Raw genomic sequence first — 13978 nt, 5'->3', positions numbered from 1 at the left:
CCCCCCCCCCCCCCCCCCCCCGCCGCCACACTGCTCCCTCCCCAGGGAGTGCCCAGCCCCTCACTTTCGGCAGAATCCACTTAGACTCTCACTAGAAATGTCACCTCCTCAGAGAGGTCCTTCCTGACTACCGATTCCCAAGGCACACCCTCCTCTTAGTTTATCTTAAACGAACAGCATCCTGTTTATTTCCTTAGTAGCTCTTCCCACAACCTGAAATTTCTCTGTTCATTTGTGTGTTTGTCATCTCCCCCTCCCCCCGCCCCGCCCCCCAGACCACAAACTCCTCAGAGAATGAATACCACCTCACATCTGTCCCCCAGGGCATCTCCAGAGCTGAGCACAGCACCTGGCATACAGCAGATGTTCAATAAATAGTCCTTACATACATGAACACTTCCTGTTTTGCGTGGACCCCAGCATGGCTCCGACACAGTGAAGACGGAGGGGGAAAGGGGCTATTTGGGGATCATGAGGCTTCAGCCTGGGGAGCACCGGACGATAGCACCCTGGCATAAGTCGCAGCTGGTGCCCCCCAAACCTGCACCCGGCCCTCTCAGGGCCTAACATGTGGCTTAGCATGCACGTGTTCGAAGGTGTGTGGCGGACAGCCTCTTCCCCTGGGGACTTCTAACAACACTTAAAGGGACTTTGTAGGGTTCTGAGCTTCTACCCAGGTCGGGGAGCCCCGGAGCCTGTGGGTTTATGTATTCATGGTAGGACACTTGCTCGTGGTTGCTCGCCTTCGCTGTGGCCCTTTGCTCTCAGCGGTGACTGAAACTGCATTCGGATTTAGTTACAGCCCCGCTGCCAGTCTCACAATCCTCACAATCCTCCTCGGGGCAGTCGGACTCAGCCGCATTCCAAGAGTTGGCTCTGATGGAAGCCAAGGGCCTCCTTAAAGCTACATGACTTAGGTCTGGGGAAAACGCAGGAACAGGACCAGCTCTCACAACTTATTCTTTGTCCCCCCTACTCTGCAGACATTCCATGGCAGGTGTAACCTGAGCAAAAAGCATAAACTTACCTGGCTTCTGGTGGAGGGTTTCTGGCCTGTGGTGAGCGTTCATTTTCAAGGTGTAAAAGGGGTGGAAGGTGCCCAAGAACCAAGGGATGCCCATTCACCTACTTACCCCCTGGATGCCCAGACATCCCCAAGGTGAGCACTTGTCCACTCCAGTTCCTAAAGCCCTGCTATGGAATCAGAAGGAACAGCCCACGTCGGCAGAGATGCTCAGAGTCCAGCCAGGACCATGGTCCAAGCAAACGCAATCATGCGACTCTCCTCCTTATCAAGGAGCATCTCTGTTTGGGGTGGGAAGGAGTTAGGGGAGAGGCCAGGGCTTGTGGCTGGCAGGCGAAGGTGGCCACGGACAGTGGTCTTCTGCAGCACGTGCTAGCCGCGACTTCTGTATCTTCTCAGTCGTATTTGTGAGAATGTATGAACTCATTCCCTGATGGACTTGGAGCAAATGACCTGAGCTTTCTGGACCTGGAAAGCCTCCTCTGAGAGTGGGGACAGTGATAACCGCCTCACAGGTGGTTGTGGAGACAGATGAGATCAGGTAGGTCAAGGGCTTGGCACGGATTGAGCTGCCCCTGACCCTGACTTGGACTCTGCTCTTATAGCAGAACCAAAACGTTGGCAGGTCACTCTCAACAGGCTGCCAATCCAATTTATTAAGTATCCACCTAGGAACATATCACACATCTTAATGGTGCCTTCTTGACATCACCTGCCACACGGCTGATAAAAACAGCTATGATTTCGTGTGTACTGTGCATGTTCCAAGAACTTTTTACTTGTCAACAGATCTGGCTCTCACGAGCCCTGCAAAGTAAGTTTTTATTACGACCCCCTGTTTGTAAAAGAGGACACTGGACTCAGGTGAAGGGAATTAGAAGGCACAACCAAGATTTGAACGCAGGATACCTCCCCATCCCTCTGCATCATGCCATCTCCCACCTGCATGGGAGCTTTCTATGACCTCCTTAATCCTGATTCCCCATCCCCACCAAGGAAACTCGCCCCCGTGGGCACAGTCACTGTTGACATGCAGACAGGCCTATGGATAGGACTGATTGGCCTGTGGTTCCCCTCGGCTCTCAGAGGCAATGGAGTGCAAGGACACATTCCCAGCAAGGTTCAAGCTGGTTTTTCTCCCTCAAAGATTTTGTCCCTATAAGGTTGGACCCCAGGCCCCGTCTCCAGAGAATGGAGAAGCTTGATGTGGCATCCCCGGGAGCAGTCTGGGCCCTCCCAGGAGCTAGGCTGTTGCCATGACATCCACCTTAGCTCCTCTGAGGCTGGGCCCAGCCGGCGTGGTCCAGATAAGCATCAGATCATGCCAGGCTGGTGGCGACGTTGCCAAGGGAATGCCGGCCTTCGAGTTGCTCCGGCGCTGTGAATACTGATGAGGAGCCACAGGGACGCAGGGACAGATGTTCAGAAGGACATCTCCCTCCTAGGGGCTGCTCCTCTGCTCCCAAAAAGTCCCTGCCTGTTGATGCCTTCCAAAGTGCCTAGTGCCGTGCCTGGCAGATGGCGGACGCTCATTCATTCACTCAAGCAGTTTATTGAGCACGCCTACGTGCCAAGCACTGGGGAGGCAGGGAGAGTGAAAACACACAGGACTGACCCTTGTGGAGCTTAGTGGAAGAGGCGGCTGCTAATTAATGTGACAAATGCCACCAACAGAGCTCTGTGGAGCTTGCCTGACACGGGGAATTTGACCTAGTCAGGGAGGTTGGAAGTCTACTTGAGTTGAGATCCAAATGCGTAGGTGTTCATTAGAGGAGGAGGAGGAGGGAGAGCAGAGGCAGAGGGAACAGCATGTGCAAAGCCTGTGTGGTAGGGAGGGACGAAAGAGGATGAGGGCCAGACCTTGCAGGGTCTTGCAGACTGCGCTGAAGAATCTGGCTTTAATCTCAAGGGTGGCAGGAAGCCATCAGAGAGCTTTTTTGTTTCTTAAGATTTTATTTATTTATTTGACAGAGAGAGACACAGTGAGAGAGGGAACACAAGCAGGGGGTGTGGGAGAGGGAGAAGCAGGCTTCCCATGGAGCAGGGAGCCTGATGCGGGGCTCGATCCCAGGACCCTGGGATCATGACCTCAGCCGAAGGCAGACGCTTAATGACTGAGCCACCCAGGCGCCCCGCCATCAGAAAGCTTTACAGCAGGGGCTGATGTGGATCAGATCTGATTTGACACTGTCAGGTGGGTTCCGGGTGAAGATTTGGAGGGAAGGCCCTGAGTGGCTTTGGAAAGATCAGAGCTGATGGGAAAAGTGCTCCATCAGTATTCTGAATTCAGAACTCCATTCAGAACTCCAAGTCCAATCACGCTCTCTCCATGGACCACATGGTGGTTCTCTGTCTCCCTTCCTTTGGGCTGAAATGCGGGGCTCTCATCACAGGTCCGGCAGCGCCCTCTCTCTGAGCAGCGTGCGAATGGGGGTGTCATTGGGCAACCCCCCCACCCCAGGGCTCATTGCACCTGGGAAAGGAAGGACTCGAAAAACAATGCAACTAAAGAAAGGTAAACCTCTTATTCTCCCTGTATCTGCTCCTTGCTCCAGGTCCCTCTGTCTCGGCAATGATATTATTACTGGGTGTTTGTATGTTATAAACACTGACACGTTATGTTAATGGTACGTATAACTAATGTTATTACATATGTATGTTACGTATACACAACACTAACATATTTACTGCACACGTATATGTGTCAGGCTCTATGCAAACTGCTTAGCTAGCATCAGCTCCACAAATACTTTACAGGAAGCCTGCAAGGGAGATGCCATTATGTCCCTTGCTATAGAGAGGAAACAGAGCCAAACCCTCACCTACAACAGGAGAGGCAGAACGGGGCTGGCCCCCAAGCCCACAGTCCCTTCCTCTATAGACTATGCCTTGCACGTGTACAAGGAATGGTTTACCCTGGGTCTCAAGGCCCTTAAGGGCTCAATTACTTCCATGGTCTTCATAGTTTTCCCCAGAGCCTGAGCCCCACTGCTCCCCCAGCCCAGGGTCTTCACATGCTTCTGCAATTGTCTGGCAGAAAGGAAACAATTTTCAGTTCAGCTCACTGTACTTCATAGATTCATCCATCCATCCATCCATCCAAGAAACATTTATTAGCACCTACTATGTTTGGGAACTACACGGATCAAAAAGGCACAGTCCTCCAAGAACCCACAGGCCCATGCTGTTTTCTGCGCACCAAATCGATTGGTGACAATGCGGTGACCAGTTAGAAAATCTGATTTCTGGAATCTGGTGACTTGTCACAGTTGACAGCCTGAAAGCATGTCCAGAAAGTCCTTATTTTTCCAGCTCCGGTAAGGGCTGGGCAGATGCTGCCGATCTATGGGAAAAGAAATCAGCTCAACAGTTGCTTGTCCCTCACGAGCATCCACAGTCAGGTAACGTCTTGCAGAGTCTGGGCCGTGTCGTCATGGTTGGATTTCCCCTGGCCCAGGCAGCTTGCTGGGATCTTTCTAGAGGCAGACTGTCCCGGCTTCTCTGCCGGCATCTGCTCAGGAGGCATCTCTCACCATCTTGCCCTTCCTGCTGACACTTCCGCCGGTGGGGATGGCTGTAAGGCAGGCTCTACCTTCCTGAAGGAGCTACTGTAACAGCTGGTGCGTATTCTTTGCCTTCTGTAGCCCGGGGTCCTCGAAGGCCGCGTCGCCACTCCCCACCGTGATCCTGAAATGGATGGGGCATCATCCCCACTTTACAGCTGAAAACATGGAGGCTTGTGGAAGGAGGGCAGCTTGCCCAAGATCAGCCAGACAGACAGTGGAGTGCTGGGTGGGAGCCCAGGTGCCCCCGATGCAAACCTGCATTGACTGTTACGTACCACATTGTTTCATCGCCGGGCAGCGCTGCCGGCGTGGTAAGCACTGGGCAAAATTGTGATGTCTCCTAAGTTTCTGATCCCTTTGTTTGTGGGGATTAAGGAGGTCTGAGGGCCTCAGGGATACCAGCAGACAGAGCGCTCGGCCAATACGAAGGTAGTGTCTAAACGTTTGGAAACTGGGATCCATTTGCCTAGGTAAGATAGTGGTTGGAGTTCCAGACTGGCCCTCAAAATCCCATTTGACCCCCCTAAATACTCAGAGGATTAGTAGTAGTGTTCCAACTACACTCCACTTATAACCTTGTCGCTGCAAGAAATTAGTTCCAAGATTTCACTCATGACACTGGCAATATATATCTCTCCTTTTTGATGCCTCCTACCCCTCAAGCCACAGCCTCAGAGCACCTCCAAAAGGGCAGGCACGGGGGCTTAACTCCTTTAGAAGGCAGAGACCCCTTTGAACACTGGCAAACTCTCCTAAGATAGTACTTGACACACAGCAGGTTCTCAGTAGATTTTGCATCCCCCCCAAAAAAAAGAAAGAAAGAAAAAAGAAAATGGGTGGGGTTGGGGTGGGGAGGATGGCAGGCAGGAGGGAAAGTAAGAAGCCAGGAAGGAAAGATGATGTACAGACGGGAAGCAAGAGCTTTGTGCAGGTGTCTGAGGGGCTACGAGCAGATGCTGCAGGTAAACCAGCCAGACGGGCCTGTGCTATACTTGGCCTCCACCTACACACTTTTGCTTCCGGCTGGCTGGCCTGTCTCAAAGATAAAGAGCTCTCTCCCAGGCAGGGAAGGCAGTCCTGGCTGCCCTCCGCAGGGACAGAGACACGGCTGCACACCAGCCGCAGCCCCACCGGGCCCTGGCTGCCCATGCAGGGCTCAGGGGGCTGCCATTGTGCCTCACAAGCGACTCCTTCCCATCCTGGGTGTCCATTTGCCCTTTCCTGATGGGAACGACTTTGTCTGGCAGACAGGCATCGCTGGGCGTTGCCATGGTGATGGCTATGACGTCACCAGGGAGTAAATCAAATCGCCAGCCTCACAGTTGAGCCCTTCTGCGTTGCGAGGTCCTTAGGAACAGGAGAGCCGAGGCAGGGGAGGCACAGGGTGGGTCTGTGGTGAGACGGTCTCCCCCCCTGCAACACCCCCCCTCCCCGCTTTGTCTCCTGAGATTAGGCTCATTTGTTTATTCGTTTATACAAATGATTTTTGAGCTCCTGCTCTGTGCCAGCACCAAGCTAGGCGCTGGGGATGGAGTTTGGGATAAGAAGACAGTGTGGTCCCTGGATGGTTGCACACCTCACAGTCTAGTGGGAGAGGTGATCACACAAGAAAGTACACAATAACAACACATCATTTCCACTGTGGTTCATGCTAGGAAGGAAAGTGCCGCAAGTGTATTAGTCTGCTTGGGCTGCCATAACAAAGTGCCACAGATTGGGTGGCTTAAACAACAAAAATTTATTTTGTCACAGTTCTGGAGACTAGACATCTAAGATTCAGGTACCGGCAGGCTTGGTTTCTTCTGACGGCTCTCCTTGGCTTGCGGATGGCTATCTTCTCCCTGGGTCCTCCCCGTGGTCTTCCCTCTGTGTGTGTGTCCTAGTTTGCTCTTCTTATAAGAACAGCAATCATTGGATAGGGCCCACCCTAATGACCTCATTTTAACTCAGTCACGTCTTTAAAGACCCTCTCTACAAATACAGTCACACTGTGAGGTGCTGGGGGTTGGGACTTCAGTACCTGAATCTCAGCCCATCACAGGAAGTTAGAAAATGTATAAGAGGGGATCCAAGGTCACAGGGTGGAAGAGGGGCAAGGTCGAACTCCCTAAAGAAATGGCACTTCCATAGGGCCTTGGAGAACTAGAAGGTTTCCAGGAGGGCAGGTGGGGGAAGACAAAGACGAGCTTCTAGGTGCAGGAAACAGAGGTGGAAAGGCCAAGAGCATGGGGCTCCTGCGTGGCTCAGTCAGTTAAGTCTCTGACTCTTGGTTTCGGCTCAGGTCATGATCTCATGGGTCCTGAAATGGAGCCCCACATAAGGCTCTGGGCTCTAGGCTCAGCAGGGAGTCTGCTTGAAATATCTTCTCCCTCTGCCCCCGCCCTGTGCACTCTCTCTCTTCCCCCCCCCCCCCGCCCGCCAAATAAGTAAGTAAACCTTAAAAAAGAAAAGAAAAGAAAGGCCAAGAGTGGGCAAGTATCCTGGTGAGTTCAAGGAGTTAGAAGACCAGCGTGGCTGCAGTAGAGTGAGTCGGGGTGGGTGGTGTGGGAGGTAGGAGGTCACACAGATCACACAGCACTTTGCAGACCACAGGAGGAACCCGGACTTTATCCTATGAGCAGTGGGAAGCCATCAGTGGGTTTCAAACAGAGGAGCAACTTGATCAGGATGTTCTTTTAGAAGATATGTCTTCCAGAGTTTTCGGGAGGATGCCCATTATAGAGGCTATCATAGTAGCCCAGGTGTGGTAGCTTGTATTATTTGCCTTCGATTCTTCCTCCCTTCCTGGCCCTTGGCTAGCTTCCCTTTTATGGGAGGAATAATATTTTTCTGCCTCATCATCTTTGGGCTTGCTTTAATAGAATATGAGTGGATGTAGCACAAGCAGGGGCTTTTACTTGCCAGGTTTGGCTTTTACATTCTCATGCATCTGCTACCTGTCATGAGAACCTGCCCCAGCTAGTTGCTGCTCCATGGAGAATGAGGAGACCTACAGAGAAGACCAGAACCTGACCTGTAGCCCGAGCAAGTACTGTCCCAAATGACTCATAAGCCTATCATCGAGAAAAATGAATGTTTGTTGTGGCCAAACACTGAAACGGGGGGTTGTTTTTTATACAGCATTATTATAGCAAAAACTGGCTAATATACTAAGCAAGAGATGAGGCTGGACTGAATTAGGGTGATGACAGTGGGACTGGAGAGAAGTGGGCAGATTCAAGATATATTTTGTAGTTGTCAACATACAGGTGGCAATTAGTTCCTGGGTTAGATCCACTAGGAATAGAGTTTGGAATGAAGAGAGAGAGTAGGGATAACTCTTGAAATTTCCCACCAACAAATGAGTAGTGCATTAGTCTGCTGCAGAACACCCCAGACTGGGCGGTTTAAGCCACAGAAATGTATTTTCTCACAGTTCTGGAGGCTGGAAGACCAAGACCAAGGTACCTGCAGGGCTGGTTTCTGGTGAGACCTCTCTTCCTGGCTTGCAGATGGCTGCCTGCCAGCAGTATCCTCACATGGCGTTTCCTCTTAGAAGGATACCAGTCCTATTGAATTCAGGCCCCACCCTTACGATTTAACCTTGATTATCTCCTTGAAGGCCCTATCTCCAAACATAGTCACAATGGGGGTTAGGGCTTCAACAAACACATTTTGAGGGGGCACAATTCAATCCATAACAGGTAGCATCTCCTAAGCGCCAGGTACTGGGTACAAAACCAAAGCTGCAAGGCCTCTGAAGCTTTAGATGGGAAAGTCACACAACATCGCATCCAGCAAGGCAGAGGGCCGGCTCAGATTCAAGGGGGCAGGAGAAATAAATCCTTGATGGGAGGAGGGGCAAAGCCAATATCTGCAGAAGGGCACACAGGAGGGAGGGATCGTGGGCCCATCTTGGAAAGCGAGCATCACAGAGGGAGGCTTCAAGGATGAGTGAGTAGGAAACTTCAGAATTGCCCCTGGTCCTCTGGTCACCACCAAGGGACTTGACAGTTATCTGGAGGCAGAATCACTTGGAGGCCAAGACACTCCCAGGAGAGTTTCCTATCTCCCTTCCTTCAGCCTAGCTAGGTATTTGAGGACATCCATGTGGGAACCCACCTCATTTGACAGCTCCGATAGGGACCTAGAATTGCCTGGGGTGTTAAAATGATGGACCCCTCGGTATCCTCTAAAGGCCACGTGGCAGATGACATTGGATTCCTATGGTTTGCCTCCTTTTGAGGATCACGAAGCTCTGGTGCTGCTTTTGTGAGCATTCCCCTCCTTCACCATGGGCAGGATTTGTCAATCAAGATGTCCTGCCCATCACCTGGCCAAGAGGTGAACACAGAACTCAGGATGCTTTGGAACTCAAGTCTACAGGGAAGTCACCTGAAGACAGTGCCGGGGTGAACATGACTCACCCACAAGGCCCTGGCTTATGCTTTAGCTCCTGCTGCCTGAATCCTTGCTCTCTTGTTCTTTTTGAGGTCTGATTTATTTTGTTTTCAGTTTTTCCTCTGATCTGTAAGCTTCCCCAAATCTTCCCAATACATTTCTTTTTTGCTGAAGGGAGTCCGTATGGGTTCCTGTTCCACGCAATCAAAGGTCCCTAACCTCAGTCTTGTCTGCAGAAATCTGGCATGGTGCTACTTTCCACAGCAGCATAAAGAAGCTCTGGCTCAGAAAGGGGAGTGGTGTAAAGGGGCATCCAACAGTCCTGCGGGGAGTGGGAGGTTCACCCTGCTAGGAGGCATTGCTTGACTTTCTCCCTTGAGATATCTTGATTACATGGGGGTAAGACAGACGTCCCAGCTTGCTCTGAATTTCTTGTCTGTCCATTCTGCATTGCCCTCAGAGGCCACTGGCATAGGGGGAAGGTTTCTGGACCTTGTATGACAGCATTAAATGCTGGAAAGAAACAGAGCTTTGAGCAACGGGAGAGCCACTGGCGGCCCTCCTGACGGTCACTCTGGCCCAAAGCCACGGCCGGGGACTCAGGGAAGTGTTGGCGAAGAGGGAATTGGGTGGCTGTTTTTCAGGGCAATGAGGAGAGGGAGCATGAGTAACCAGGAGTCCCAGGTTCCCCAGTTTGCTGGCTGTGCGACCTTGGGTCAGTTTCCTCATTTGTCAAATTGAGAGAAACAATAACCCTACCGCCTGAGGTTGGTGGGGGGACGCATTAAGTGCACACCAGTCAGAGTTTTCTGGATCCACATCCAGAGTTTTCTGGATCCATCTATCACTGGTGGAACATTATGTAATTTCAATTGCGACACAAATAAGCACACTTTATTTAATAGTGTGCGTTTATTTCCATGGACATCAACATGAATAATGAGCATCCTATGACTGCAATTTTGTGGATATTATTCTTCAGGAAGAGGCCAAGTTGAAAGTTAATCACTTTAAAGAAAAGTACTAAGTAAATAACAGGACAGGTGGCAAAAGGATGTGGCAATCAGCTTTGGGCATGGTGCTTACAGAGGGGGTATCAGGAAGATGCACGTGGCTGGTGAGAGAGAGTGGGGCAGCAGGAAGCAAGGCCTGGCTGGATGTGGGTCCTCTGAGGTCAGAGATTGGAGATCCCTGTGAAATATTCTGCCTCCGGCAATGGTGAAAGGGTGTCTGAAGCCCCACTGAACGGGGCCTTCTGGACTGGACTTCTGTCCACCTCCTGATGCCATAGGGTGGTGCCTGCTGTGTCTCAGGAAGACAAGCTCTCGTCCTCCGCCCCCAGGACAAGCCACGCTGTGGCTTCAGGGACAGAGGAGGGTAGCCTCCATCTGTTCTCCTTGTGCCTCTGAGCTGATTCCCTCTCTCGAAGGGGGCATAGACAGGAACCATGGGCTTTGGGATCAGTCAGGGATGGGTTCAAATCCTGGCTCTGCCATTCCCTGGCTCTGAGGCGCTGGTAAGTCTTCTTCAGCTCTCAGCCTCAGCTTTCTTATCTGTAAAATGGGGGGCCATAGGAATTTTTGGAAAATGTGTACCCCACTTAATTCCCAAAAAGACTTGGCATGGCAGCTGATAGGGAGCAAGCAGAATGGCCTGGTGAGCTCCTACAGCTGCTGAAGGGACGAGGTGAGGACCCCGGGAGGGCACCCAGCACAGGGCTCTATAAACATGCGCTTCCTTCCACTGCTAATACAAGGCCTCAGTTTGTCCATCAGTGGGAGGGAGGGGCTGTGGGAAGCCTAGGCAGCACCCTCCCCGCGGTTTCTCCCAGCTCAAACCCACCCTCTCTCTTCTCTGTGCTAGGCTTTGTTCTGCTGTGAACAAAACTGGGAAGTAGGATCGGCGTCGTGTGTCTTCCCTTCCCTGCTCACTCCCATCCATCTCAGGGCAGGGGGGCTAGAAACAGAGACACCTGTCTTAGACCCCCAACTCAGCCACGAACCAGCCTGATGACCTCATCTAAGTTCCTTAGTCTCTACGTGCCTCCATTTCCTCATCTACAAAATGGGAATAAAAATTACGACTTTTATGCCTCATCAGTAAGATGAGGGATGTGAAAGGTGCCAGAGGGTTCCCAGCACATAGTGGGTCCTGTCCTTTCCCTTCCTGGCAGAAACGCAGCGTGTCATGTTCCAAAATTATTATTCTACAACCTCACTTGACCCTCAGTGACAATTCCAGGTCCTTCTCTCCCTCCCTCTATCCCTCGCTCTCACTCTTGCTCGCTCTGGCCTCTCTCTCCCCTTCCTCCCTCTGCCCCCCACTGTGGATCCTGCTGGAGGTGAATGAAGACAGGAAACCACTGTGTCTGTGTGTCCAGGGCTCTTGGATGACAGTGGAACTGGGGCAAGGGGCAGCTGGCTCAGTGAGAGCAACCTGGGCGGAGGGCCTTGGCATGGCGAGGGAATGCAATTAGTACTGATGAGGCCCAGGGATCCCTCTCCGTATGGGCCTGTGAACTCGGCCACTGCACTCCTGTCAGTGAACACTGATGAGGAATGTTTGAGCAGGGTGCTGCCCCAAGGTGGGTGAGCAGGAAAAGCAGGGGTGTGTCATAAAGATTTTCGACAATAGCTGTCACTTACTGAGTGCTTAGCTTGGTTATTCTAAGAGCCTTGTGTGCGTTATTTTCTTGAATCTTGATCTTTGCTCTTTAAGAGCTTATGCTAATATTAATAAAGATTGTAACCACCATTATCCTGCTCTAGGCTGATGACATTTTCTCAGTCATTCCCCCCACAACCCTATGAGGCTTGTACTATTACATCCCCATCTTACAGGTGAGGGAACTAAGGCTCAAATAAGTTCTTGGTGCTAGAACAGAGCTTCTTACACTTTAGTCTACGTATAAAACAGCTGATGATCTTGTCCAATTCCAGACTGTTCAGGTCTGGAGCGGGGCCTGAGATTCCACATTTCTAACAGGCCCCTGGGTGACGCAGATGCTTCTGGTCCCCACCACACCTGAATAGGGAGAGCCTAGATCACCCAGCTGGAAAGTGACTGATCTGAGATCTGAACTCACAGCTAAATCAAGTGTGGGGCTGACTTTGAAAAGCATCGTTGTGAGAAATCTATGAGAGGACAGAGAAAGGAGGGACTATGTCTGACCAGAGGGTTGAAGGAAGCCTGCAGGGAAGAGGTGGTCTGAGTAGGGCCTTCAAGGATGGGTAGGATTTCGAAGAGATGGAAGGGAAGGGGTGTCTCAGGTCATGAGCAAAAACAGAGAGAAAGAAAAGAGTGGGGGATGTGTTTGGGGGATACTCTTGTTGAAGCATAGGGTGGGTTATGGATTGAACTGGGTCCCCTCCCCCCATGCATATGTTGACATCAGAACCCCTAGCATCTCAGAATTGAACTTTAGTTGGAGTCATTTCTGATATTATTGGTTAAGATGAGCTCATGATGGAGTAGAGTGGACCTTTAATCCCATGTGATATGGCGTCCTTAGAAAAAGGGGCGATTTAAACACAAGGCTATGCGCAGGGAGAACGCCATGTGAAGAGGAGAGTCTCACTTCCACCGGCCGAGGAGTCATCAGACACTGGGAGGATGGCCTAGAACAGATCCTTCCCTGAGCCCCTCTAGGGAGTGTGGTCCTGAGGACAGCTTGATCTTGGACTTGTCTCCCTGGAGCTGTGAGACAATATATTTCTGTTTTTAAACTGCTCAGCATGTGGTACTTTGTTCCGGCAGCCCTAGTGAAGGATACAGCGTATCTGCTCTGTGTGTTGACAGATGGCCTCGAGGAAGAAAAATGCTTTTTGTACCCAGGAATTGTACTTTTGGACCCAAGAAGATCCCTTGTCCCAAAGGGAAACAGGTAGGAGAATGGCTAACTGGTTCAAGAGGGGTTTCTTCCCCACTGCCTGAGGACTTGGTTGAAAGCACACGCAAATGCATACACACAAAACTAACTTAAGGTGTAACTCAACGTATTTTTAAGTATTGATTTAGGTCTCTATCTCCCCTGAGAAGGTCGTAGGGGAGAAAATGGGGCAGGAATGACCAGGCATTGAGTGTTACTGTGTGAGGGACTCTCCATGCTTTAATTCTATCCCTCCTGCACTCTTGGAAGGAAGATCATGTTATCCTCATTTCACAGAGGATGAGACTGAGGGTCAAAGGGTTTGGGTCACTTATCCAAGGACCCATAGACAGGAGGTAGCACAGACACTGGGACCCAATGGTCTAACTTCTCCCATCCCTCCTGCCATTACGGAATGCGTAATGATGGGAAAAGTGACCTGGAGCTGGGCCGCAGTTTGAGGAAGGGAACAAACCTGAGATCAGGAGGTTGGCGAAGAGATCTGTCTACAGAATTCTTACCATATGAGATAACAGCCCCCTTATTGTTCAGGCTACTTTTAGTCGCACCGTCTGTTGTTTGCAACCAGAAGCATCCTAACAGAATCAGCTGTTAAAATGAGCCAGGTCTTCAGGTCCAAGTTATATTGCAAGTGCTGCACATCAAGATGAGCTAATAAATAATACCCTTGTTTCCCCACCCACGTTCGGAACCAATGAGAAATAAGAATGAGAGAAAGGCAGATGGAGCCCCAAAACATTGCCTCTACCAAAGATAAAGCTGCTATTGGAGGACATGGCTCTATGTGCGGGAGAATAGGCTGCCTTATGTTACACCAGAATAGGCAGACTTGCCCCCCCTTGCTGGGGTGTAGGCAGCTTTGGGCCGTGGCAGGGACTGTGAGAACCAAGCAGAACCTGGCTCCCCATAGAGAGAGTGGGGAGGAAGGCTCTGGGCTACTGTTGCCAAGTTCCTTATCCCAGACCCAGAATGAGCTACGTCATTCAGTGGGGCAGGCCTGTGAAGGGATGGAGAGTGGTGAGTGGCATCTAGAGAGCGTTGCTTCTGGAGGATTCATCTGGAGTGGGGGAAAAATGTTCTCTCAGGAGGGTAAAATTGAAAGAAGAGAGAGAGAAGTGA

This window comes from Leptonychotes weddellii, chromosome 4 (assembly GCF_054177405.1).
Source record: "Leptonychotes weddellii isolate Sample4059 chromosome 4, ASM5417740v2, whole genome shotgun sequence".
Classification (NCBI taxonomy): Eukaryota; Metazoa; Chordata; class Mammalia; order Carnivora; family Phocidae; genus Leptonychotes; species Leptonychotes weddellii.
Note: the sequence above shows the minus strand (reverse complement) of the source record.